Here is a 23,822-nt window from a genome sequence, read left to right as displayed (position 1 = left end):
CAAAATTCGGTGCGCGGTTCCAGGCGGTCGCGGGTGCGCATGCGCGGGAGTTTGCCGGTGCGCGCGATCGGTCGCACGGGCGGCGGTGTTTGACGGCCCCCATGCTACCCAGGGCCGCCATCAGGGGGGGTATTATGGGTACTGATGTGAGAGGCCCGGCCAAACCTAATTGAAAGGGGGGCCCGCAGCTCACGACATTCTTTTGGTGAAAAAAACGGGCCCCATTGCAGGGGCCTGTTTTTTTTCTACCAAAGACAAGTCGCGGCAGTTGCCATGCCCCCCTTTCAATTAGGTTTGGCCGGGCCTCTCACATCAGTACCCATAATACCCCCCCTGATGGCGGCCCTGGGTACCATGATATAGTGCTGGACGGAGTACCGTTAACAGGCGGTGCCACGGTAGGGGGGCCCAGAAAATTCATACCAGGTTTGTGGTGTGTATACATGCTGAAAAAAAAAATGTTTTAAAAAAATTTTAGATTTCAAGTAATAAAAACAAAACTCGACTTCCTGATCAAGTTCTTTTATTATTGCGAAAAGAAAACAAAAACGATACATAATTGTTATCACTGCATTTGTAACGACCTGAGCTATAAAAATATCACGTTTTGTATCCTGCACGACAACGTTTTTGGTCACTTAAAATTAAGTGTTCAAAAAGTTGCATGTACCCTAAGCTCCCATGCACACGGACCGTAATTGTGGATCAAAGTACGGATCCGTTCGTTTCTATTGTCCACGGACACCTTCCCGTATGTTTACAAGAAGGTGCCTGGGCCGTAGAACGCACCCGTTAAAAATAGAACATGTCCTGTTTTTGGATTTTACGGACCATGCTCCCATACAGATGACTGTTTGCGGCCAGCCATGCCGATAATCACGGACCGTGATTATGGGCACTGTTGTTTGCATGGGGCCTTAAATGGTAATAATAAAAACTAGATTAGGCCCCAGGCACACGACAGTAAAAACGCTGGTAATTACGGGCCCATAGACTTCTATTGGCCACGGGTACCTTCCCGTTTTCTTACGGGAAGGTGCCTGTGCCGTTGAAAAATATAGAACATGTCCTATTTCAGGCCGTAATTACGGGACAGGCAGGCCCATAGAAGTCCATAGGGCTCCCGTAATTACGGGTGGCTACGTTTGTGCACCCGTAAATAAGGGAGCGTTGCTAGGCGACGTCAGGGGATTCCCCTGTCTGCATCATTTCCATCCCCCTTTTTTTTTTACGGGCCCGTAAATACGGGTGGAATACGAGTTAAAAACGTGTGACAAAGGACCCGTATTTACGCCAGTATTTACGGGAGGGTAAAAATACGGTCGTGTGCATGGGGCCTTAGGGCCTGTTCACATCAGCGTTGGGCATCCGTTCAGTTTTCCGGTCATCTGTTCCGCTGACGTAAAATACAAATGGAAAGTATCGTTTCTGTTTCCATTGGCATTGATTTCAATGGTATTTGCCTCCATTCCGCTAGGTTTCAGTTTTGTTTTTTTTTGTTTTGTTTTTCAATCAATAGTAACGTACCCGGAAACTATATTTTCCGTTTGTATTTCCGTTCCTCTGATGGAATAGGGAATAGATGAACGGAAGCCCAGCACTGATGTCAACAGATCCTTATACTGCAAAAAAAAATAAGATCTCTAACAGCGGTTAACGGGGAAAAAAAAAAATGGTTGTGGTTCTCCAAATATGGCAATATGAAAACATGATTTTCTTGTTAGGGCTTGCCTACACGTAACTGAATTGCTGCAGAAAATTTCTGCAGCAATTCCACATAAACTAGCACGATTTCCGCTGCGGAAAAACGGAACAATTTCCTGCATTGTTTATTGCAGAAAATGGTGCGGATTTTGCTGCGTTTTTCTCAATGTTGGGGGATGGTGACATCTCCTCTGAAAAACGCAGCAATTTAGTCCACTTTCCGCAGCAGGAATTGACATGCTGTGGTACGAAAAATACGCACGTCAATTTCTGCTCGGAAGTTTTAAATCTCACCCACTTTGCTGCTGCTGTATTCTGCTGCGTATTTTCCGTCCGCAATTCCAGACGGAAAATACGCAGCAATTCTGCTATGTGCGGACGAGCCCCCTAAAAAGAAATGTTTTTATCGTGTAATAGTAGTAAAACCTAAATTATACAAATTTGGTATCGCTATAATCTTACCAGAATAAGGTTAACAAGTCATTTATACCGCACATAAAAAATCAAATAAACAATTCCAGCATTGCTTATTTTTGGTCACGTTGCCTCTAAAAAAAAAAAAAACTGCCACTGGAGAGACACCCCCCAAAAATTATTACGTTTTCTCCCCGTTATGGCGATGCCATATATGTGGAAGTAAACTGCTGTTTGGGCACGCTGTAGGGCTCAGAAGGGAGGCAGCGCTGTTTGGCTTTTGGAGAATGGATTTGCTTGGTAGTTTTGTTTGGAGTATTACTGGTATTTCAGTTTATAATGTGGGGACACATGTAAGCTGGGCAGAGTACATCAGGGGCATAGCCAGGTGCTATAATAATGGGGTAAAATAATCCATAGATGTGTGTTACGCTGTGAAGCAATCCTCTCTGCACAGGCCGGTGTCGCACTGATAAATGGTCCTTTCTTATCCCCTTTTGGTCCACACTCCGCACCTTTGCAGTTTGGGGGATTTTGCTGGGAAAGTGTTGTCCTGGTATAATACGGGCACCGTCGCTTCCAGCAGATATGTTTGGGTCCTCCCCTTCCTGGTTCCGTAATTTTAGGGCCTTGATAAATTGACTCTTGAAACAGAAGAAATGTTCCACTCGGGCCGGCACAACTGCATATTTTTTTTATTTACGTAGTGGCATGGGGGCTGTTTTTTTGTAAGACGAGCTGTAGTTATTATTTGTACCTTCATCAGCGTTTCTGACCTGACTGTGTCCATTGGTAAGTATGGCCTTTTTCGGTGTTTTTGTATATATGTCCCCTTGTTTTTATCTGTTTTGTTTGTGTATCAGGAACATTTAGTTCCAGTTAGGGAGTTAGGGACTCGCAAGACTGGGGATCCTTGTCGTGGATTGCGAGCTTGCGTCCTTTTGGCCAAAATGATTACGAATACCCCAGGTATTTTTCATTCTTACTTATATGTGCTTCTTTTGGACACAGCCGGGTCTTTGATGCTGGGAGAGCATGGTGTGTTGTTGTTTGGCCTAGCAAGCAGGGTAGCCCGCTCTATGAATTATCAAGGCGTCACAAATAGGCTTATACCTGGATATTCTCCCCCGCGCCTCATGACGTACACACTATCCCTCCATGTTTCACACACTGGCACCCCATTATTCCTTTATCTTTATTTATGCACTTTACTCATTACTGCCCCCTATATTTCACCCCTATTATCACTTGCACATACACTATTCATTTATTATTTTTTACTACACATCCCATGCACCACAAACCACTCCGCTCAAGACCAGTGGGAGTGGCTATTATATTTAATGCACCTGTTCACTCCTCTTCATCAGCGTTTCTGACCTGTCTGTTTCCATTTGTAAGTGTGGCCTTTTTTCGGTGTTTTTGTACCATTTTAGGTTACATGTGACTTTTTGATCACTTTTTTTATCCTTTTTTCTTTCTTTTTTTTGGGAGGCAAGGTGACCAAAAAACAGCAATTCTGATATAGGTTTTTAGTTTTTTTTTTTTTAAAGCGTTCACCACACGTCATAAATTACATGTTAACTATTTTCTGCGGGTCAGTACGATTCCGGCTATACCAAATTTATAGCACTTTTTCATGTTTTACAACTTTTTGCACAATAAAATTACTTTTGTAAAAAGAATGTATTTTTTCTGTCACCATGTAGGAGCCATAACTTTTAAATTTTTTCATCGGCCTATTTTTTGGGAGACGAGCTATCTTTTTTATAGGTACCATTTTTGGATACATGCAACTTTTTGATCACTTTTTATTTACATTTTTGGAAGGCAAAGTGACCAAAAAAACAGTTTGTTTTTTTACAGCGTTCACTGCGCGTTACAAATAACATAATAATTTTACAGTTCAGGTCGTTACGGATGCGGCGATACCAAATATGTATGGTTTTAGTTTTTTTTCCGATAATAAAAGAACGATTTGGGTTTTATTTCATTACTTGAAACTTTTATTTTATTTTTTACAACTTTTGTTTTCACTTTTTTTTTAGTCCCACTAGGGGACTTGAAGGTCCAACTGTTTGATTGCCGTTCTAATACATTGCACTACCTATGTCTGGGCCTAATCGGCTTCCGTAATGGCAGACAGGAGGCCATTGTTAGGCCTCCTGTTGCCATAGTAGCAGTCAGCAGCCCTGCCATTGAATGGCTGGGCTAATAATTTGCTACAAACCACTAAGATGCAGCGATCGCTGCATCTAAGGGGTTAATGGCAGGAATCTGAGCTAGCTCCGGTTCCTGCCGTTACAGCGGGGTGCCCTCTGTAACATACGGGGGACACGCACTGCTGATGACGCCGGCTCAGCTTCTGAGCCATCACCATCTTGCCGATGGTACCGGAAGCCTTTTAGGCCCCGCCTACAAGCGGGTCATAGGAGGCTTCCATTGCTGGCAGACCGGGAGGCCAGTATTAGGCCTCCGGTTGACATTGCAGCCACCGGCAACCACGATCACGTTGCTGGGGTGCTGGTGGCTAAAAACCCCTCGCATGCTGCTATCTCTATTGAACGCAGCATCGGAGGGTTTAATCAGACGGATCGGAAGCTAGCTCCGGTCCTGGCCGTTACATCCGGGTGCCAGCTGTAACATACAGCTGCCACCCGGCGGTGATGGTGCGGGCTCAGATCCTGAGCCTGCACGATCACTGTGACGTATATATACGGCGGATGTCGGGAAAGGGTTAAAGATACGTGTACCCCTAAAAAAAGTATGGCTATGTGGACGATAAAGTATAAACGTTATGACTCTGGGAACGCAATGATGCAAAATTATAGCCCACACTACTTTTTTTTTGTCCTGCAGTTTTTCGCCCAAATTCCCATGTCATTATTTGCTAGAATTTACATGTGAGCCTGGTAGATGCCGCGGAGTTGAGAGAGTTTGGTGCTTCATATTCGGCTAGTAACGGAGTCAAAGAGTAGGCAATACCGCAGCGCGGTACATCAAGCTGGCTGTGTACATCCTACAGATACCATTATATAACGCTTACATGTTATCCCAATGAGCAAGCCAGGTGGGAACATTCCTTCAGTTTCACAAAGTGTTCATCAAGGCCCTGTTATTTGGGAACCAGGATGGGGAGGCCCCAATCACATCCCCAAAACATAATCTACTCCGCTGGAAGCAAGGCCGCCCGTATTATATCAGCTAAACACTTTCCCAGCAAAGTTCCTCAAACTGCAAACAAGGGATGAACCCAAAAAAGTTGCAGAGTGTTACAAAAGGTGGATAAGACAAGACGTCATTTACCAGTGCGACATCTGCCCTGAAAAACCTGGCCTGTGCATAAGAGGTGCAAACGTACCACACGTCTATGGATTCTTCATTTTACTACTTATGTACCCCATTATTATACCGCCTTATTATGCCCTGATGTACTCCTCACATCTTACATATGCTCCCGCATTATAAACTGAAACACCAGTAAAACTCCAAACAAAACTACTAAGCAAAATCCATGCTCCAAAAGCAAAATGGCGGTCCTCCGGAGCCTGGCAGTGTGCCCAAACAGCAGTTTATGACCACATATCGGGTACTACCATCAGTGTCGGACTGGAGTACCTTGGGCCCACCAGAGAAAATAACTCTGGGGGGGGGGGCCACCCATCGGATATATAGAAATAATGCGACCACTCTTAATTGTGTAGTAAAACATGTGTAGTAAACCAAATTCCAATATTACCAACACCTAGTGACCATATAGTGGTAGACACCAGTCCTACACAAGCGCTCTGCAGACCATATAACTGTTTCCATGACAACTATACAACAGAATAGAGAAAGCACGCGTGACCCTCTCTCTACTGGTCTCCGCCTGGATTTTGTGGCCAGTTCTAGATATACATCTATCAGACATTTTTTAGCATTTCCTATGGATGTGCCATAAATGTCTAATATGGGAAAACTCCTTTAATACAATAGAGTCGCTCACTTTTCCTTTTCTTCTTCATACTGCCCTGATGCCTTCTCCCCACTACGAATCCCTCTGAACACAAACATCTTTGGCTTCTCGCTTTTGTAGCACCTCCCAACCATCTACAAAACCCTCACCATCTATAGTTCCCCAATTAGAAATAATGCCCCCTCAGTGCCACACACTTTAATAGTACTCCCTTTAGGCCCCACAATAATAATAGTGCCACACATAGCTCCCTGTAGATTTTGCCACACACTGCTCCCTGTAGATTTTGCCACACACTGCTCCCTGTAGATTTTGCCACACACTGCTCCCTGTAGATTTTGCCACACACTGCTCCCTGTAGATTTTGCCACACGCTGCTGCCTGTAGATTTTGCCACATACTACTCCCTGCATATATTGCCACACGCTGCTCCCTCTAGATGGAGTACCACACGCTGCTCCCTCTAGATGGAGTACCACACGCTGCTCCCTCTAGATGGAGTACCACACGCTGCTCCGTCTAGATGGAGTACCACACGCAGCCCCCGCAGTAGAGAGCGTCACACAGGCTGCTGCGTAGATAGCGTCACACAGCCCTCCCACTTAGTAGATAGTGCCACACAGCCCCCCCCCAAAGTAGAAAGTGCCACACAACTTTTTGTATATCGCGTCGCACAGCCCCCACCAGAAAATTTTTTTACTTACTGAGCCCCATTCCCGCGACGGACTGAGTACTCTACCATCTCACGCCGGCGTGCGCAAAGACTTTGTCCCAGTGGCTTATAGGCTGCAGGCCTAACATGGCCTGCTGCCTACAGTATTCATTTGTATCTGCGTCCTGAGGATGCAAATACAAGTGAATCTGGCAGTCGCTAGCACTGGGGTCCCCCCTAGCGATGCCACTTGGCTTGAGAAGGCATTTATATGCCGGGCGGCCTGGGCCTCCTCATGCCCCGGGCCACGTAGCAGCCACTATGGCTGCTATAGTCGGCAGGGGACCCTAACGCCGGCCTTCCTACAAAAGTAAGCAGTGGGGCAGGGAGACAATCTCTCTGCTCCGCTGCTGGATAAAAGCAGCTCGCTGCCTGGGCCCACCTGAGGAACCTCCAGTGGGCCAGTCCGACGCTGACTACCATATTCGGGAGAACCTGCTTAAAGGGGTATTCCCAATTTAGACATTTATGGCATATCCACAGGATATGCCATAAATGTTTGATAGATGCGGGTCCCAACTCGGGACCTGAAAGTAATATATTGGTGGTACAAATTAAATACAGGCACCGGTATCCAGGTAGTAATACCAGCTGTGCCGGCAGTTTATTGGCCAGGTGGCAACCCTAGTCAGTATACCCCGACTTCCGCTCTTGACTCTTGGGGCTGGGCAGGCATTGTGCCCATGTCCAGCTGCTGAATGTGAGTGTTTCTGCCGGAACTGCTCATAGATCGCAGCCCCCCCCCCCCCCCACGACATAGTGACATGTCAGAAGTTTTGATTGGTGAGGGTCTGAGCATTGAGACCCCCACCAATCGCTAAAACTAAGCGGCAGAAGTCCCCGTGTGAGTGCTCAGCCGCTTAGTTTCTGTCCGACTTTTTCCGGAAATCAATGCAGCGAACTACGGGCTCGATAGAAAGCCTATGAGCCCATACTCCGCTACATCGGCTTTCTTGAAAAAGCCGAACAGAAACTAAGCGGCTGAGCGCTCACACGAGCACTTCTGCCGCTTCATATTAGCGATTGGTGCGGGTCTCAGTGCTTCAACCCCGTGCTTCAACCCCCACCAATCAAAAGTTCTGATGTCACTATGACATGTCAGAAGTTTGAACGTTTGTTTACCCTTTAATTCTTTTTTTTTTTTTTCAAATGTGATATTTTTTGGGGTTACAATGCTGTAAATACTTGTTATGGGGACCTGCAAGGCTTGCACACTGTTATGGGGACATCCGTGACTGGCACACTGTTGTTTTTTTATATTGCTTATGTAGTGCCAACATATTCTGCAGCACTGTACAGATATTGTCATCACTCACATCAGTCCCTGTCCCCAATGGGGCTCACAATCTAATTTCCCTATCTTAACCCCTTCCCGACATTTGTCGTAAGTATACGTCATGGAAAGCCAGTGCTTCCCGCAAAATGTCGTATACTTACGACAAATGTTTGGCATCGGCTCAGAAGCTGAGCCGGTGCCATCATCGCTGGATCTCAGCTGTATCTTATAGCTGACATCCGGCTGTAATGGCGGGGACCGAAATTAGCTTAGATCCCCGCCATTAACCCCTTCAATGCAGTGTTTAAACGTGATCGCTACATTTAAGCTGTTTGCACCTCATCGGAACCCCAGCAATTAAATTGCTTTCGAGTAATAAAGTAATTAAGTTTCAAGTAATAAAATAAAACACAATCGCCCTTTTTCCCTTATCAAGTCCTTTATTATTGAAAAAATAATAATAAACCATACGTATTTGGTATCGCCGCGACCGTAACGACCTGAGGTATCAAAATATTATAATATTTATTGCACGCGGTGAACAGTGTAAAAAAAACCCGTAAAAAACTATACCAGAGTTTCTGTTTTTTGGTCACTTTGCCCTACAAATATTGGAATAAAAAGTGATCAAAAAGTTGCACGTATCCAAAAATGGTACCTATAAAAACTATAGCTTGTCTCGCAAAAAACAAGCCCTCATACTGCTCCGTCGACAAAAAAATAGTGCAAAAAGTTGTATAACATAAAAAAGTTCTATAAATTAGGTATCGCCGGAATCGTACTGACCCGCAGAATAACGTGAACATGTAGTTTATAACGCATGGTGAACGCTGTATAAAAAAAAACATGGCAGAATTGCGTTTTTTTGTTTACCTGGCCTCCCAAAAAGAGGGATAAAAGGTGATCAAAAAGTCGCATGTACCCCAAAATGGTACCAATAATAACTACAGCTCGTCCCGCAAAAAAAGCCCTCATACCACTACGTTTATGAAAAAATAAAATTAGTTAAAGGAACAGTGTTACCACAAAATTTTTTTTAATATGTTAAAGATGTTAGTGCTTTATTAAAAACGTTTGGATTAATTTGTGTGTTTGTGTGTTACTTTTTCTTATTTTTACACTTTTTCTTCCCTATGGGGGCTGCCATTTTTTTTTCCATTTCTGTATGTGTCGATTAACGACACATACAGACATGGAATACGGCAGCTCCAGTCCCATAGGGACTGCGAACGGGGCCCGTTCCATCCACTAACATGTACGCCGCTGTGTGGGAACGGCGCATGCGCCGCTCCCACACAGTTCAATTTGAAATGCGCGCCGTCCGGCGCCATTTTCCTGTGGACCGGAAGTCGCGGCCGGACAGTAAGATTACTACTTCCGGTCGCGGCTTCCGGACTTGTGCACATGGAGCAGCGGCAGCAGACGGAGCGGATGGACCGGATGGAGCGGCGGCGACTGGAGCAGGTAAGGGATTTCTATGTATGTTTGTGTTTCAGTGTGTGTTTACTACTGTATGTAAACCTTCTACACTGTGTGTTAGCTCAAAAAATGGCGACACACAGTGTAGGAGGTTAGACCGTTCAAACCCCTCGTTTCTCCCAGCACTAGCCAGGATAAAGGAGGGGGGGATGCTGAGAGCTCACTAGAGCGAGGGCTTTTTACCCAATTTTGCAGCATAAAGCAATGTGGTTGCTTTACCACATGCAATGCTGCAATTTTGGGAATGGCTCCATCTAGTGACCAGCAATGGGAAATATTATAAATTAGAATCCAATTGAATCCAATTTATAATATTTCCTGACTCGTGAAAAAAAATAAAAAATTAGAACAATGTTTAATCACCTACACACTAATTGTTTAACAAAAAAAAAAATGTTTTTGCTGGCAACACATTCCCTTTAAGGCTCCAATAAGTCAGGAAATAAAAAATATGCAGTTGTGCCGGACCGAGGGGAACATTTCTTCTGTTTCAAGAGGCGATTTATCAAGGACCTAAAATTAGGGAACCAGGAAGGGGAGGGCCCAAACATATCTGCTGGAAGGGTGCCCGTATTATACCAGGACAACACTTTCCCAGCAAAATTCCCCAAACAGCAAAGGTGCGGAGTGTGGACCAAAAGGGGCATAAGAAAGGACCCCATATATCAGTGCGACACCGGCCTGTGCAGAAAGGATTGTGTCACAGCGTAACACACATCTATGGATCATTTTATTGTTTTTTTACCCCATTATTATACCACCTGACTATGCCCCTTATATACTCCGCCCGGCTTACATGTACCCCCACATTATAAATGGAAACGCCAGCAATAATCAAACAAATCTACTACCAAGCAAAATCCGCCCTCCAAAAGGCAAATGGCGCTCCCTCCGCTCTGAACCCTACAATGTGCCCAAACAGCAGTCATACCCGGGAGAACCCTTTTAACAATTTTTGGGGTGTGTGTCTCCAGTGGCATAAGCTGGGCATGACATATTTGTCACTGAAATGGCATATCTAGGGAAAAATATAAAGTTTTTTAATTTGCACCATCCGCAGTGCAATCATTTATGGAAAAGACCTGTGGGGTGAAAATGCTCACTACACCCCTTAATAAATGCCTTGAGGGGTGTAGTTTCCAAATGGGGTCACTTCTCAGGGGTTTCTTTAAATTATTTCACATCTGAGCCTCTGCAGTTGTGAACCAATACTTTGTAAATCGCCAAATTAGGCCTCAATTTTACATGGTACGCTTTCACTCCTGAGCCTGGTCGAATGTCCAGGCAAAAAAGATTAGTGCCCCATGTAGGGTGTTTCTAAAACCGGGAAACACTGCATAATAATTAGAGAGCTGTCTTGCTATGGTGGCACAAGCTGGGCACCACATATTGGCATATCTATGGAAAAAATCCTGTTTTCACTCTGCAACATCGAGTGCACACTAATTTCTACAAAACATCTGCAGGGTTAAAATGCTCACTACACCCCTAGGTAAATGCATTGCGGGGTGTAGTTTCCAAAATTTTTCCAGCAACATCTGCACTCCAAATGGCGCTCCTTCCCTTCTGAGCCCTGCCGTGTGCCCACATATGGGGTATTTCCGTACTCGGGAGAAATCGCTTTACAAATGTTGGGTTCTTTTTTTCCTTTATTTGTTGAGAAAATGAAAAATTTTGCGCTAAAGCTACGTCTTATTGAAGAAAAAGGATTGTTTTTATTTTCACTGCCCAATTCTAATAAATTGTATGAAACATCTGTGGGGTCAAAATGCTTACTACACCCCTAGATGAATTCCTCAAGAGGTGTAGTTTCCTAAATGGAGTCACTTTTTGGGCGTTTTCATTGTTTTGTCCCCTCAGGGGCTCTGCAAATGTGACCTGGCCTCTGCAAACCATTCCTGCTAAATGTGATCTCCAAAAGCCAAATGGCGCTCTTTCACTTCTAAGCCCTGCCGTGTGTCCAAACAGCCAGTTATTACCACATGTGGGGTATTGTTTTACTCGGGAGAAATTGCGTTACAAATTTACGGTGCTTTTTCTCCTTCAGTCCTTGTGGAAATGAGAAAAAATTCGCTAAACCTACATTTTCTTTGAACAAATTTAGATTTTTATTTTCAGGGCCTACTTCCAATAATTTCTGCAAAAAAACTGTGGGGTCAAAACGCTCATTATACCCCTAGATAATTTCCTCAATGCGTGTAGTCTCCAAAATAGGGTCACTTGTGGGGGGTTTCCACTGTTTTGTCCCCTTAGGGGCTTTGTAAATGTGACATGGCCTCCGCAAACCATTCCTGCTAAATTTGAGCTCCAAAAGCCAAATAGCGCTCTTTTCCTTCTAAGCCCTGCCGTGTGTCCAAACAGCCGTTTATGAATACATGTGGGGTATTGTTTTACTCGGGAGAAATTGCTTTACAAAATACATCAAAAATGAAAACAGAGAAATTCTTCTGTGGGAGTCCTAGATCAGCTATTTCCCGCCTCACAACCTATGTCAGGCTGTATACAAATACTGGCTATATGAGTAGGTCTGTAATTACGGATGAAAAATAGGGTCATGTGCATGGGGCCTTATCCCTAAGACTTTTGTTAATTGGTTGCAGGCATTCGCGATCTTAGTAAGCGTAATTGGCCTAAAGGCGCCAGAACATTGTTCCACCCTTTTCTGTTACATAGATTCCATAAGGGAAGCGCATCGGGTTTACGAGTGTCAGGCTGTTGTTTACACTATGATGAACAGTTTAGGCAGAGGAAGGTGGGATCACAAAGACATAGCGCTTTGGCTACATGTTACTGCCCTGATTAGATTGGGCCAGTCCTTTCCCAGGAGCGGGGGTCCCCGGGTCAGTCTGCCCAGTCCGGATCTAGAGGAATTTCCAAGCTTGGCCTATGCTGGCAATTTAATGAGGGCCAGTGTATATTCGGTTCAGGATGTAAGTTCAAACACGTTTTCTCTCAGTGCAACGGCTCTTCTCATGGGTCGGCCAAGTGTAAGGGACAGCGCACTGGGGGAGGAGGCTCTGCTTCAGGTCATGGAGTTGACTCCAGTGAAACTGGCAAGAATGGCCAGATTTCTAAGTAGCTTCCCATATAAGTCCAGGGCTCCACTGTTGTTTTCGGGTTTTAGAGACAGTTTTCGTATACACCCTCCTCCCCATCCTTTGAAGTCTGCTTACCAACATCTTGGAATGGTTGCTGACAAATTAGCAAAGGAAGTAGCATTGGGGCGTATGGCCGGTCCTTTTAGTTCACTCCAGATTGAGAATTTGGTCGTGTCCACTTTGGAGGTTGTTCCCAAGACGGAGGCAAATAAATTCCACCTTATTGATCATTTATCATACCCGAAAGTGTTGTCCGTCGATGACGGTATAGACCCCGAGCTCTGTTCTGTAGTATATACGTCATTTGATTCTCCAGTTCAGTGGGTGCTCCATTATGGACAGGTGGCTCTAATGGCAAAAACTATGTGGAGGCGGCCTTTCGCCTTCTCCCGGTGCACTCCGATAGTCAACGTTTGTTAGGTTGTTTTTTTGGGGGGTGGCTTCTATGTGGACCGGTTCCTACCAATGGGTTGTTCCATTTATTTAGAATGAGTGGTCAAGGAAGTCACGGGAGTGGAATCGCTTATACATTACCTGGATGATTTTTTTATTACTACCATTGCTCTTTAAGCTTTAGGGTATGTGCACACACACTAATTACGTCCGTAATTGACGGACGTATTTCGGCCGCAAGTACCGGACCGAACACAGTGCAGGGAGCCGGGCTCCTAGCATCATACTTATGTCCCTGCAGGACAACTGTCCCGTACTGAAAACATGATTACAGTACGGAAACCTAAAAACGAACCAAAAATGGGACATAGCCCTTAGAAAAGTAATGTACTCCAAAAGTAAAAGTACAAAAAGTCTTTATTGAATATAAAAACAAATGACAAATGATGAAAAAGAGATATGATACAATAAATACGGAGACATATACAACAGGGTCAGATGGAAATAGACCAAGACCAACAGAATCAACCGTCCACTGATGACCTATAGCACGCTTGAGTATAAATAAATAATCAGTAAGTCCAGGGGTAGGTCCCATACATAGTGCCATGCTATCAGCTAAAATATCAACGTATGGAGAAATGTAGCCTGCACAGAATATAGTACATGTGGTAGTACGTACAAAGCCTGCAAAGTATATATGGTAGTACGTAACGAATGCAGCTGAAAACGTATGCAGATAGTATGACGGCTCAAATGGCCAAGAAAAATATAGCTAACATGGCTGAATGACAAAGCACAATACTGTGGAGGCTACACAAAGCTGAAAAAACCTATGCACATACCCTGAGACATGATGAAAGGCGTGAAGGCTCAAAGGAGTGGATGGGTGAACAAGCGCCTCGACGCGCGTTTCGCCCTGTGACCGGCTTCGTCAGTATTACAGTACGGGACAGTTGTCCTGCAGCGAGGCAGGGACTCCTAGCATCGTACATAAGTATGATGCTAGGAGCCCGGCTCCCTACACAGTGTTCGGTCCGGGACTTGCGGCCGAAATACATCCATCAATTACGGACGTAATTAGTGTGTGTGCACATACCCTTACTATTGAATCCATAGCGATAGAATGCTGCCTTCCAGACGATAAACTGTTTGCGCTTCGTCTGGATGTTGGTCGTGCGTTCAGGCTTAAAAAAATTACCCTTATGGAGCTGCAATCATTGTGCGGAAAACTCAACTTTGCGTATCGCATTATGCCGATGGGCAGGATGTGTTGTTGTCGCTTAGCTTCAGCGACGGCAGGGGTTCGTGAACTACATCATTTTGTACGGATCACGGCGGAATATGGGGCGGGCTTGCGAGTATGGGAGGAATTTCTTGAACGTTACAATGGTGTCACGGGTGCGTGGACCCACTGGGCCGTACCGCCTTAATGGTATGTCAGATAGATGAGCTCTAAGCATATATTGGTTACAGGCTAGGTAAAGTTTGAAGAACCAACTTCCCCCCATATTATGTCAAATAGACTGCTTCATCATTATAGAACCATACCGAAGAAAAAAGAGCTATAGCGTCTAAGTATGCAAGAATATATAAATTTTATTAATAGAAAATAACATACATTTAAAAATACATCATAAAAAGACTCTAGTACTAATACCGTGGTGTACAATACAGCACAGGACAGAATTTAGACAACAGAGTGGTATATTGGGACTGTCCATACAAAAAAGTATATAAAGTATCTCATCCAAGTGGGTCATATACTGATAATTCTCAAAAAGTCCTAATGTTACTGTGGCAACAATGGATAAGTATCTGGCCAAACTATAGTGACATAGAGAGAATCAGTAATTGTATGGTGAGCAATTATAGTGGTGTTGTCGTACCCATTAAAAAGTGGGAGTCTCACGATATGTCCGTGCTGAAAGGTCCACAGTACAACCCCAACGCGCGTTTCGCTATCTTTGGTTGCTTCATGTACCCCCTGAGGAAGCAACCAAAGATAGCGAAACGCGCGTTGGGGTTGTACTGTGGACCTTTCAGCACGGACATATCGTGAGACTCCCACTTTTTAATGGGTAAGACAACACCACTATAATTGCTCACCATACAATTACTGATTCTCTCTATGTCACTATAGTTTGGCCAGATACTTATCCATTGTTGCCACAGTAACATTAGGACTTTTTGAGAATTATCAGTATATGACCCACTTGGATGAGATACTTTATATACTTTTTTGTATGGACAGTCCCAATATACCACTCTGTTGTCTAAATTCTGTCCTGTGCTGTATTGTACACCACGGTATTAGTACTAGAGTCTTTTTATGATGTATTTTTAAATGTATGTTATTTTCTATTAATAAAATTTATATATTCTTGCATACTTAGACGCTATAGCTCTTTTTTCTTAATGGTATGTCAGCTGGCCAACAGGTCAAAGTCTATAGTTCAAATAGGTTTACCTGTGGCAACTTCGGACAGCAGCAGACAGGCTCGGATGAGACTTTGGCAGCAGGCAGACACCAGGCGTGGTGTAACAGGACAGGTGTAGTACTTAGCGCATCTCGACATTAACTCTACGGCACTTGGTTCTGGACAGCACGGGACACAGGATACCGGTAGCAGGAACGGGAAGACTGCGAACTAGGCAATACTAAGGGACCATTTGCAGAGACAAACATAGGAAATGACGACAACGCTCAGGCAATGCAGGAAATGGGCTGGGCCCCTCTTATAGTCCAGGGTGCTCGTGGGCTAATTAGGTCTTTAATTCAGGTGCCCGCGCTTGCCCTTTAAGAGTGGGCACAAGCGTGCGTGCGCACCCTACGGGACACAGCAGAGTAAAGCGGAAGTGAGCACTGGCGTCTCATGAGGAGGAGATGGGGACCAGCGCTCGCTGATCCATAACTGCGGCCGTCAGGAGGTAAGTAAATATGGCAGCCCGCGGCCATGGATATTACAGTATCCCCCCTCTTACACCTCCTCCTCTTGGGACCAGAGCGAGAGAGAAACTACTTCAGGAGAGTAGGAGCATTGAGATTCTCTTCTGGCTCCCAGGACCTCTCTTCAGGACCAAACCCCCTCCAATCCGCCAAATAAAAGCTTTTTCCACCCACTCTCTTGGTGTCCAGGATCTCCTTAACCTCAAATGTATCTGATGAACCGCTGGGAGCCACTGCAGGAGTAGGAATCTTGAAGTAGCGGTTCAGGACCACAGGCTTCAGAAGGGAGAAATGGAAGGAGTTGGGGACCTTGAGGGTAGGAGGCAGCCAAAGCTTGTAGGAGACCCGGTTGATCTGTTTCATGAGCTCGAAGGGTCCGAGGAACCTGGGAGCAAACTTGTATGATGGCACCCCCAGCTGAATATTTCTGGAGGACAGCGAGACCTTGGTACCTGGAGAAAACTGGGAGGTTCTCTTCTCGTTGTGTCTGCCTTACGTTTCATGCGGTCCACCGCCAGCAGAATGGAGGATCGGGTCTGCTGCCAGATCTGCAGGAAGTCCCTAAAAGCAGAATCGGCTGCGGGCACCTCAGACATAACGGACACTGGGAGAAGAATTTGTGGGTGTTGGCCATAGACTATGAAGAACGGTGTATTTCTAGTGGACTCGCTAGTATGATTATTGTATGAGAACTCGGCCCAAGGAAGAAGCTGCACCCAGTCATCATGCTGCTTTGAGATTAAGTGTCATAGGTAGTTCTCCATGATTTGGTTGATCCTCTCGACTTGACCATTAGACTGAGGATGGAAGGCTGAGGAAAAGTCCAACTTTACATTGAGGAGTTTACAGACTGCACTCTAGAACCTTGAGGTGAACTGAACCCCCCGATCAGACACGATATACCGAAGCAAGCCATGCAGGTGGAAGATGTGTTGGATGAAGAGGGCGGCCAATCAAGAAGCAGAAGTTAGACCGGTCAGCGGAACAAAAATCGGTCCGCCACCAACCAGACCGCACTGCATCTCGCAGAGGGGGGCAGGTCCATGACCAAGTCCATTGCTATAAGCTGCGAGGGAGCATCGGGCACAGGCAGCGGCTGGAGCAGGCCAGCAGGTTTGGAGTGAGCAACCATGTTAGCTGCGCACACCGAGCAGGATGAATCAAAGTCCATGATGTCTTTGGGCAGCGTGGGCCACCAGAAATGATGGGCAATCAGGTCTCGGGTCTTACGGGTACCCGCGTGACCTGCCAGTCTGGAGCTGTGTCCCCAGCGGAGGATTCTCCCTCTGTGTGCCAGGCGCACAAGTTCTCTCCGGTGGGATGTCTTTAACTTGCAGAGTGTTGACCGAGACAATGCAAGACGGGTCAATAATACTTTGTGGAGACTCCATGGTGTCCTCTGTCTCGAATGACCTGGACAAGGCAACGGCCCTCACATTCTTGTTGGCCGGACAACAGTGGAGCTCAAACTGGAACCGGGCAAAGAACAGCGACCACCTGGCTTGACGGGGGTTCAGTCGTTTGGCCGTCTGGAGATAGGTGAGATTCTTGTGGTCAGTGAATATCGAGATGCACTGTGCCCTCTAGTAGATGTCTCCACTCCTCCAAGGCCAATTTTATGGCCAGTAACTCCCGATCCCCAATCGAGTAGTTGCGTTCTGCGTAAGAGAAGAGTTTAGTGTAATAGCCACATACCATTGTCTTGCCCTTAGTACCTCTCTGGAACAGGAGTGCGCCAGCACCAACAGAGAAGGCGTTCACCTCCAACGAAAACTGTCGAGATACATCAGGATGATGGAGGATAGAGGCTGACTTGGAAGGCACTCGTCAGGCTATTAAATGCGTATTCCGCTTCTGGAGTCCACACCTTGGCGTTCATGCCTTTCTTGGTGAGGGTAGGGATAGGAGATGTTAGTGAGGAGAAGTTTGGAATGAATGTCTGTAGAAATTGGCGAATCCCAGGAAACGCTGTATGGACCTCAAGCCTTGAGGGCATGGCCATTCCAGGACGGCCTTTACCTTCTCAGGGTCCATCTTGAGGCCTTGATCTGAGATGATGTACCCCAGGAAGGGTAGAGCATTTCTCTCAAATATGCACTTCTCCAACTTGGCGTACAGGCGATTCTCCCTTAACCGCAGCAAAACTTGACGGCCATGTCTCTGATGAGTCATGGGATCTGGAGAAAAAAATCAAGATGTCATCAAGATAGACCACAACACAAACATAGAGGAGGTCACAGAAGATGTCATTAACGAACTCTTGGAAGACCGCAGGAGTATTACACAGGCCGAAGGGCATTACTAGATATTCATAGTGTCCGTCATGGGTGTTAAATGCCATCTTACATTCGTCACCCCGGCGAATCCGGATTAGGTTATAAGCCCCCCGCAGGTCAAGCTTAGAAAAATACATTTTTGGCTCCTCGTATGTGATCAAACAGTTCAGAAATCAATGTCAACAGATATCAATTTTTTTCCGTGATCTGGTTGAGACCCCGGTAGTCGATGCAGGGTCGCTGAGAACCATCCTTTTTCTTGACGAAGAAGAACCCAGCACCTGCCGGAGAGGAGGACTTCCGTATGAATCCCCTTTCCAGGTTCTCCTTAATATAGGCGGACATGGACTGAGTCTCTGGCAAGTAGAGGGGATATACCCTACCATGGGGAAGGGATGCACCAGGAATCAGCTCGATAGGACAGTCATACGCCCGGTGTGGGTGCAGCGTCTCCGCCTCTTTCTTGCTGAAGACATCCAAGAACTCAGAATAATGACAAGGCAATCCTGCCAAGGAGTGAGGCAGAGGAGGCTGAGCCGGATGAATCGGCACCAGGCAGCGGTTGAGACACTCGGGACTCCACTGGAGAACCTCTCCAGAATTCCAGTCCAAGATTTGGGTATGTAGTTGGGGCCAGGGCAGGCCCAGCAGCACAGGGTTGACGGCCTTAGACAGGACAAAAAGTGAGATGAGCTCGAAATAAAGAGCTACCAGAGCTACAAGAGCTTCAGTGGCTTGGGCACAGCGACAACCGGGTCTGGTAGCGGTAGTCCATTCACCGAGGCAACAATCAAAGGCCTCTCCAGAGAGGTTGTGGGCAACTGGAGAAGGTCCACCAGGTCTCTCCGAATGAAGTTGGCTGCGGATCCGGAGTCCAGATAGGCAGAGACCCGATGCGTCTTTTCGCCGGACACTATGGTCATGGGAATGGACAATTTAGAAGAAAGACCTTCTTCACCCAAAGTTGTCTCTCCAACCAACCCTAGGCTCTGGGGCATTTGGGGGCACAGACGCACAAGATGGCCGCAATACAGTCCCGAGATGCATCTGCGTTGTCTCTCCAGGGTAGACCACTTAAAACGGTCCATCCTTAAAGACTTCTCTGGAGAAACAGCTGATGAGGACAGCCTTAGTTGCTGCAAAGTAGGAACCGGGCTAGGGAGTCCTCCCTCCCGACGAGCCTCTTGGAACCTTTCTCGGATCCTTATGTCAACCCGGGCGGCCAGAAGGATGAAGTCATCCAGGGTAGACGGCAGATCTCGGGCGGCAAGCTCGTCCTTAATCTCAGGAGACAGTCCTTGCCAGACTGTAGCCACCAAGGCCTCGTTTTTTCACAACAATTCTCCCGCCGGTGTGCGGAAGTGGATGGAGTACTCGTCTATGGAAGTGTCTCCCTGGCGTAGGTTCAGCAAGGAGGCAGCTGCCGACGAGACTCGTCCAGGCTCCTCAAACACTATGCGAAATGTCTGTAGGAACACCTGGAAGTCACGGGTCTCTGGTCCTTGTCTCTCCCAGATAGGGTTCGCCCATGCTAGGGCCCTGCCAGTGAGGAGAGAGACGATGAAAGCGACCCTTGCGCCATCAGTCGAAAATGCCCTTGCATACAGGCTAAAGTGGATCTGGCACTGGTTCAAAAATCCCCGGCAGGTCTTTGCATCTCCATCATAGCAATGAGGTAGTGGCAAAGAAAATCGGGGATCAGCACTGCCAGGAGGTGTAGTCGGAGGGTCCGTACTGCCAGGAGGTGCAGTTGGAGAAACGGCAATTTACACATCCAGCCGATGTGCAATAACGTTCAATGCCTGGAGGAGTTGGTCCTGTCGAGACCGGAGGTCTAGCATATCTGCCCGCATCACTTGTGACATCATCATTGTCTTGGGTTGACCAGCGGGGTCCATGGCTTGAGCGTACTGTCACGTTGCGTGCGTGGACCCACTGGGCCGTACCGCCTTAACGGTATGGGAGCTGGCCAACAGGTCAAAGTCTATAGTTCAAATAGGTGTACCTTTGGCAACTTCGGACAGCAGCAAGACAGGCTCGGATGAGACTGTAGCAGCAGACAGACACCGGGCGTGGTGTAACACGACAGGTGTAGTACTTAGTGCAGCTCAACTCCAACTCTATACAGTACTTGGTTCTGGATAGCACGGGATACAGGTAGCAGGATCAGGAACACTGGGAACTAGGAAACACTAAGGGACCACTTGCAGAGACAAACATAGGTAAACGACAACAACGCTCAGGCAATGCAGGAAGGGGCTGGGCCCCTCTTATAGTCCAGTGTGCTCATGGGCTAATTAGGTCTTTAATTCAGGTGCGTGCTCTGGCCCTTTAAGAGCGAGCATGAGAGTGCGCACGCACTCAACGGGACACAGCAGAGTGAAGTGGAAGTGAGCGCTGGCGTCTCCTGAGGAGGAGATGGGGACCAGCGCTCACTGATCCATGGCTGCGGCCGTCAGGAGGTAAGTAAACCTGGCGGCCTGCGGCCATGGGCATTACAAATGGCAGATGTTTGTTGATGGCTTCGATGGTGGATTATGTAGATTATCCACCATCAAACGGACATGGCTGGTTCTGTGGGGTTCGGGGCTTTCTTCCAATGGTGCAACGGGTCTTGGCTGACTAGTTGGGTAGAATCGGGACTCACCAGCAATTTGTCCCTGCTCGAGTTGTTTCCTATCGTGGTTAGGGTATGTTCACACAGGATATTTTCAGCCGTTTTTCGGGCCATAAACGCCACCCGAAAAACGGCTAAAAATGCGGGGGCTGAACAACCTCAAACATCTGCCCATTGAATTCAATGGGAAAAACGGCATTCCGTTCCCACGAGGCATTTTTTAAGCGGCCGTTTTTAACCCCTTCCCGCACAGCTCAGTACTATTACGTCGGGCTGAGTGCAGCGTTCGCGCTCAGCTCAGTAAATGTACTGACCTGAGTGAACACGGCGCCATCTTTCCCCGGCGCATGTTTGAGCTGTGATACCTGCTGTTTCCGACAGCAGGCTATCACATCTCAATGTGCAGGGACCGATCGCGGTGGTCTCCGCCGATTAACCCCTTAGAAGACGCGTTCAATAGTGATCGCGGCTTCTTGGGGGTTAAGCCACCATCGACGGCCCGCTACATGATGGTGGCTATGGCAACCGGAGGCCTAACAATGGCGTCCGGCTATGCCATCTACGGAAGCCTAGTGGGTCCTGACAAAGTCAGGACCCACTGTGCTTGCTGTCAGCGAGTAGCTGACCGCTCTAATACACTGCACTATGCATGCAGTGCAGTGCATTAGAATTGCGATCAGGGCCTCCTGCCTTCAAGTTCCCTAGTGGGACAAAGTAAAAAAAGTAAATAAAAGTTGTGTAAAAATAAAAGTTTTAAACGTAAAAAAATCCCCCTTTTTCCCTTTTCAGTCCTTTATTATTAATAAAAACAAATAAACTATACATAATTGGTATCGCTGCATCCGTAACGGCCTGAACGGCAAAAGTATTTAGTTATCTATCCCGCGCGGTGAATGCCATAAAAGAAAATAATAATAAACCATACCAGAATCACAATTTTTTGGTCACTTCACCTCTCAAAAAATGGAATAAGAAGAGATCAAAAAGTCGCATGTACCTAAAAATGGTTCTGATCGAAACTACAGTTCGTTACACAAAATACAAGTCCTCGCACGGCTTTCTTGATGGAAAAATAAAAAAGTTATGGCTCTTAGAATAAGGCAAAACAAAAAGTAAATTATTTTTTATATAAAGTATTTTATTGTGCAGACGCCATAAGACATAAAAAAAAGTATAAACATCTGGTATCGCCATAATCGTATCGCCACGCAGAAAAAAGTGAATGTCATTTATAGTGCACGGTGAACGCTGTAAAATAAATCGAATAAAAAATAATAGTAGAATTGCTGTTTTTTAGTCACCACGCCTTTTAAAAATGGAATAAAAACTGATAAAAAAAGTCGCACGCACCCCATGAAAACTACAATGAATTCCTCAAGGGGTCTAGTTCCAAAATGGGGTCACTTTTAAGGGGTTTCCACTGTACTGGTACCTCAGAAGCTCTGCAAATTCGACATGTTCTCAGAAACCAATCCAGCAAAATCTACATGCCAAATAGCACTCCTGCTTTTCTGAACTCTGCCGTTTGTCCAACCAGCAGTTTATGACCACATATGTGGTATTGCCGTAATCGGGAGAAATTGCTTTACAAATGTCGGGGTGCTTTTTCTCCTTTATTCCTTGACAAAATTAAAAATGTGTACCTTTTATTGGAAAGATTTGATTTTCAATTGCACAGCCTAATTCCACAAAATGCAGCAAAAAACCTGTGGGGTCCACTATACCCTTCGATAAATTCCTTGAGGGGTGTAGTTTGCTAAATAGAGTCACAGTCAGGGTTTCTGCTGTTTTGGCACCACAAGACCTCTTCAAACCGGACATGGCGCCTAATAAAAAGGAGGCCTCAAAATCCACTAGGTGCTCCTTTGCTTCAGAGACTGATGCTTCAGTCCTTTACCACACTAGGGCAATATGTGGGATATTTCTCAAAACCGCAGAATCTGGGCAATAAGTATTGAGTTGCGTTTCTCTGGTAAAACCATCTGTTTTAAAGAAAAAAAATGGAATAAAAAGGATTTTCTGTCAAAAAAATGAAATTTGTAAATTTCTAATATATAGGCCCCTCAAAGCCACTTCAGAACTGAACTGGTACCTAAAAAAGAGGCTTGAAATTTTATTCAAAATATGAGAAATTGCTGCTTATGTTCTAAGCCTTGAAACGCCCACAAAAAAACGCTAGTTGCTTCAAAAACGGCTGAAAATCAGGGGCTGTTTTCCCTTGAAAACAGCTCCGTATTTTCAGCCATTTTTTGTTAAGTGTGTGAACATACCCTTACCCTTTGGAGTGGCAGGCTCCGGGACAAGAGGGTGTGGTTGCATTGTGATTATTTGGGGGTGGTGATGTCCATTAACAACATATTCGCTTCTTCCCCTCCCCAGTGGTATGTTTATGCTTCAATTGGTCTTAGTATGTTTGGCTCCGAATGCGTGAGTGGTGGCAGTGCATGTGCCATGAGTGGATAACTCAATTGCTGATACTCTCTCTCTCGTTCACAGTGGGACTGGTTCCGTTGTTGGCACCAGAAGCAGACGAAGTGGATTTGGAATGTCCGGGACACCTGTGGAATTTGGTATTCGAACGGCAGGAGCATTGATCAGGCGGTCGTTGGCAAGCAGCACGTGGTCATCGTATGTGGCTAACTAGCGGTATTGGGAGGAGTGGGTGCACTCGTTGGGTGACGTCTGGTCCGACGCGGATAGGTTGGTGGCGTTACTTTTTCTTTTAGGCCATGTGGCGGACTAGGATTGGTCGGTCGGCCGTGTGAATCGCTTGATGGCGGCCCTCGCCTTTGGCTTTAAATTGCAGGAGTGGAAGGACATAACTAAAGAATTCCTAGTGGGTCAAGCGTTGAGGGGATTTCTGAGCGGTGGGAGAATTCGTGGTCGGCCGTGTGAATCGCTTGATGGCGCCCCTCGCCTTTGGCTTCAAATTGCGGGGGTTGAAG

At 46.2% G+C, this 23,822-nt stretch overlaps 1 long non-coding RNA gene across 1 annotated transcript in view; it reads left to right on the top strand.

Moving 5' to 3' along the window:
* Positions 1-23,822, top strand: part of LOC142749996 (uncharacterized) — a 26,940-nt gene extending 3,118 nt beyond the window's left edge. Inside the window, exons 2-3 of the long non-coding RNA XR_012882546.1 lie at positions 23,374-23,577; positions 23,684-23,822. This is a non-coding gene — a long non-coding RNA (uncharacterized LOC142749996). The remainder of the gene's footprint in view (positions 1-23,373; positions 23,578-23,683) is intronic.

This window comes from Rhinoderma darwinii, chromosome 3 (genome assembly GCF_050947455.1).
Source record: "Rhinoderma darwinii isolate aRhiDar2 chromosome 3, aRhiDar2.hap1, whole genome shotgun sequence".
Classification (NCBI taxonomy): Eukaryota; Metazoa; Chordata; class Amphibia; order Anura; family Rhinodermatidae; genus Rhinoderma; species Rhinoderma darwinii.
Note: the sequence above shows the minus strand (reverse complement) of the source record. Positions and strands in the feature narration are given on the sequence as shown.